The 4,788-nt window shown below is 45.1% G+C and overlaps 1 pseudogene; it reads right to left on the bottom strand.

Moving 5' to 3' along the window:
- Nucleotides 1–789: 789 nt before the first annotated feature.
- On the bottom strand, nt 790–2,033 carry LOC123801957 (large ribosomal subunit protein bL9m-like; annotated as a pseudogene).
- Nucleotides 2,034–4,788: the final 2,755 nt, after the last annotated feature.

Below are 4,788 nucleotides of genomic sequence, written 5' to 3' on the forward strand. Positions count from 1 at the left end.
CAGCCACTGCCCTAGAGTCTGAGTGACAAAGAAATTTCCTGGTTTCTCCTCTCCAATATTCTAATTTTCCTCCAATACCTCCCTTTGGTCACATTCAACTGAAAACCAGAGGACAAGAGAATCTGTTAATGTAATATATAAATTTATTTCTCTTGGGGTACAGAGCAAGGTGAAAGATGGAGAGATATCTGGAGGGCAAACAGAGACTATACAGGACAGAGGAGGAATAATTAGGCAAGGAGTTACCTCTGGGAGGTAGGAGAAGTATACAGGTGCCTTCTGATGTGCTAGAAATATTCTCTCCTGCCTTGCTTGGTGGTTACATTGGTGTTTGCTTTATAATTGTTTTTGTTATTATTATTATTCTTCTGAATAAAAAGAACACAGCCTCTTTCTTTCCTTTGAGATACAAATGTTCGGTTTGTATGAGAGCGAGCCCAGTGCTGGAGAGAGTGGCTCGCTCTTCCGTTTGCTCCAAAGCATTCCAGTGGAGGAAGAGCCTAAACAGGATCTAGACTGTTTCCGACTGTTAATATTCAGCTCATCAGATCTATAGCCTGGTACTCCTTGAGCAGGACTGCCCCCAACAAGGTCCGATGTGATGATGGGCAAAGACGGAGGCAGGAGATATGGAGGGTTCAATGCGTAGGTGCACTTTAGGCCAATGTCCCCATGTGCTCTCTAAAATTCTGTTATTTGGTCAGAGCTGGGAGTCGTATCAGGAACCTGGCCCATCTTTGCTCTACTTCTCCCCTGATTCTGCCCTTCTGCTTTCCGGGGAGAGTGGGTTCAGATGGTCTCGGAGCGGGTGGGTGCCATTCCCTTGGCAGCTTGGCTGGGCTAACCAGTACTTGTAGCTTTTGGTCTTGGGTCTCTCAAGGCTCACCACAGAGACAGGTACCCTCACAGTGTCCAGTCCATTCACTGTCATCTCACACCAGTACTCGCCCTCTGTGTAATGGGCTTTCCTGGTAATTTTAATGCATGTGGGGCGACCACACCACCGATTTTTAAAATAAATTTATTTAAATTCAATTTAGTTAACATTTAGTGTATTAGTAGTTTCAGATGTAGAATTTACTGATTCATCAGTCGCATATAATACCCAGTGCCTTCATGTCTACCACCCAGTTACCCCATCCCTCACTCACCTCTCCTCCAGCAACCCTCAGTTTGTTTCCTAGAATTAAGAGTCTCTCATGGTTTGCCTTCCTCCCTATTTTTATCTTATTTTAGTTTTGAAGAAATGGCGGGCAACTCCTTCAGGGTTTAGTTCCCATTTGAAGGGATTCTTCATCCCCACCTCCAGGTGACAGCTTCTCAGAAACTTCACAGTCGTCTCACTTGCCCCATCTGGATCTTCTTGAATTTTTCTTCTTGTCCCAGCAATTTCTCCTCTTCAAACTGTTTCTTGTTTTCAGGGGAGGCATATACAGCCAGACCTTGAGACAGTAGTCAATTCCGGCCCAAAGATTTTTTTCACTGAGACCAAGTCACCCGGGACTCCACTGCCTACGTGAGGGGAACTCCAGGTTGCCTGTGGGCCAGTGGTGGTGTTCTCCACCAGCTTGCAGATGCCCTGTGGCCTTTGCAGGCCCGACTTGGGGCCCTCTCTGGACAGCGGCACCTTCCATGCACAATGACCATGCTCTGATTGGGGGAGAGGCTGAAGTCCCACCCAGGCTGTGGGTGCCCCCTGCCAAGTGAGTGTGGCCGCAGCAAGCTCCTGCAGAGCCCTCTCGCCCCCCAGGCCACCCTGCCTTGTTTCTGGTGCTTAGAGCCTATAATTGCTTTTGAACCTCACATATATTTTAGGTTCTTTTCTGTACAAATGATGTAGCTCATAAAAGTACAAAAAAAAAAAAAAATTCCCAGACTCTCATAACCGAAAAACCCAGAAGTAGGATTAATTTGAAGCCCCTTTTATTTGGAGGGTCAGTTGTTGCCAGCAATGCTCTTTTCCGTCATCCCACCTCATCCTCAGGGTGCCTGCAACAATCTCACCTTTCACCACACTGATTCTCCCTCCCCATTTCCCGGAAACTTCAATATGTATTTCATTACTTCTCTCTGCATCACATGCCCATTCCTGAGCCAGTCATTGTGGCCCAGGGGTGAGCGGGATCACTTCCATGTAAATTTTATTAGCTGAGGCTGGAGGACAGGTGAATCCTCCCAAAGAATGAGCTCCATTAGACGAAGAGTATGGTGAGGCCCATCCGTAGTGGGCCATCCTAAGTGATTCGCTTTCATCAGTCCTTATCCACCCATTCCTGGGTTGCTAGTTGCTCTTGTCTCCTGTAATGCCTACTAGAAGCTGGAGAGACGCACTGTCCTTAAATAATACTTACTAGTTGATTCCAGGAAATATTATCAAATAATTGCCTAAGTCACAGCATAAGTTTCTCTGAGCTGTCTCCCCCTTCCTCCCCCCAGACACCTTAAGAGGTCACTACATCTGGCTCTGAAAGGGATTATAGATATTAAGCAACTGAGAGGCTCACTCACTGTATGAGAAAGGTAACTATTCAGTGTGGTATAGGTTGCATAGACTCTGCATTTGGTTTACTGCATATGCTAACAATAATTTCAGATATTTTAATCACTCAATCATTTCTTTTGAACAAAAAAAGGCATACATATCCTTTATATCTATATCTTAATATATATTTATCAACCTTTGCTTTGAAACATAGTACCGAACAAACTTTTTAACTGTAAGTTTAATTGTTGAATGCATTTAATTAATCTCCTAGGTGTGATGAATGCAGAGAGGTTCTGCTGAGATTCCGCTTCGGGGAGACCCGTTGCCCCAGCTGCTGGGAACGCCATCAGCAGACAGTTTTCAGCTGTTGGTCCCTTCAGGGAGCGTCAGCGGCAGAAAGCCGTCTTTCCCCCAAACCGTGCCTGTCTGGGGTGGTGTGATGGTTAAATATTAGGTGTCAACTTGGCTAGACCACTATACCCAGATACTCGGTCAACTTTATTCTAGATGTTTCTGTGAAGGTATTTGTTAGAGAGATTAACATTTAAATCAGAAGTCTGATTTCAATGAAGCTAATTGTCCTCCATTATGTGGGTGGGTATAATCCAATCACGTGAAGGCCTCCGTAACAAAAGCCTGGCCTTCCCGAAGCGAGAACGCTCTGCCCGCAGACTGCTTTTGGGGTCCCGCGGTTCTACCCTGGGGCTCAATCCTGCCAGCCTGCTCTGCAGATTTTGGATTTACCAGGCCTCCGCGATTTTTTGAGTCATTTCCTTAAAATAAATCTTTTTTGCGCGGTCTCTTTTGGGCGTGTGTTGTGCTCGACTTCTACTCCAGCTTCCTTGCCCTGCTTTCTACCGGTGTTTACCTGGGTGGATCCCACAGTCACTCCCCATTAGTAAACATACGGAATGCGACACGCCATTCGAGTTTGCTTCTTGGAGGACCTAGCTTACAACAAAAAGATGAAATGTGTAAGAAAAATATAATAATTCCCATTCTCCCTGAGAAAAATATGCCAAAGTCTGGAAGGAGGATATACAAGGCAAACAACTGAATCCTGGGCTGGAAAGCAAGGTTACTCTGAACAGAATTCCCTAGTTTGGAAACAGAAAGGGAAAACATGGGAAAACTTCGTACCAAGATGTTTCTCTCTTTCAGTTGGGTAGAAAACATTCTCCCTAGCCAGCTACCTCTGAGGTTTGAAGACGGAGAATGAATTGGACGGAGTCCCAGAGCAAGAAACACAGAAGCAGTGGATTTCCAGTGATATACTGGGGTACATCTCTATTAGGAGAGGGGATGAGGAGTGTCTTGTATCCCTGGGGGGAGAAAATGAGGAATAATGTATCCTGCTTCCCCTTCCTTTCCCTGCTCGCCCTCCTTCCCCAGTACACTGGGGACTGATTAGTTACATGTTCACACACTAATTTGCTACGTTTTGTAACCTACGGCATGTGTTTTTAAAGGTTAAGCTTTCTTCTGCCCTTACACCAGTAACTCTTGTTAATTACTCAGAAAATAAGCTTAAAGTTGGGGCAGTTTAATTTAGTTTACATGGTGGTGTTTGAGTCCTCAACTAGCCCACAGACTTTGGGTTGTTGATGTATTTCTTTCTTTCTTTTTTTTTTTTAAAGATTTTATTTATTTGACAGAGATAGAGACAGCCAGCGAGAGAGGGAACACAAGCAAGGGGAGTGGGAGAGGAAGAAGCAGGCTCATAGCAGAGGAGCCTGATGTGGGGCTCGATCCCATAACGCCAAGATCACGCCCTGAGCCAAAGGCAGACGCTTAACCGCTGTGCCACCCAGGCGCCCCTGACATATTTATTTCTAAGCTCAGTTTTCTCTTTCGGATTTTCCAGATCCACTGTTCATCTCTGTGGATATATTTCTCTTTGTCCATGTGATGCAGAAAAGAGCTAGAATACAGCAAGATAATCTGAAAATTTAATGTAATGGTATCACTGAAGAATTTGGCTTGTGTTTCTTGCTGCCGCAGACACAGAAAGAAGGAATGGCAACTTTCCCTAGGTCCCCTTTCTTAGGAAGATACTAAGTAAGTCTTTATTTGCCAGCCCTATCTTTCTCCTCCTCAACCATGGTAAAGAGAGCCCCCATTTTAGGAACAATCTTTTGGGACTTGAATTTCTCTTTAAAAGAGGCATTGATATTTAGTCTGGGGTGGAGGGAGTAAAAGTTGTTACTTTCAGTGGATGGGAGTTGTGTGTTGGCTGGAAAGAGGCATGAAGGAACTTTCTGGGGGGATGGGAATGTTCCCTACTTTGATCTGGGTGATAGCGA

Source organism: Ursus americanus, chromosome 36 (assembly GCF_024610735.1).
Source record: "Ursus americanus isolate L20-20 chromosome 36, mUrsAme1.1.p, whole genome shotgun sequence".
Lineage (NCBI taxonomy): Eukaryota > Metazoa > Chordata > Mammalia > Carnivora > Ursidae > Ursus > Ursus americanus.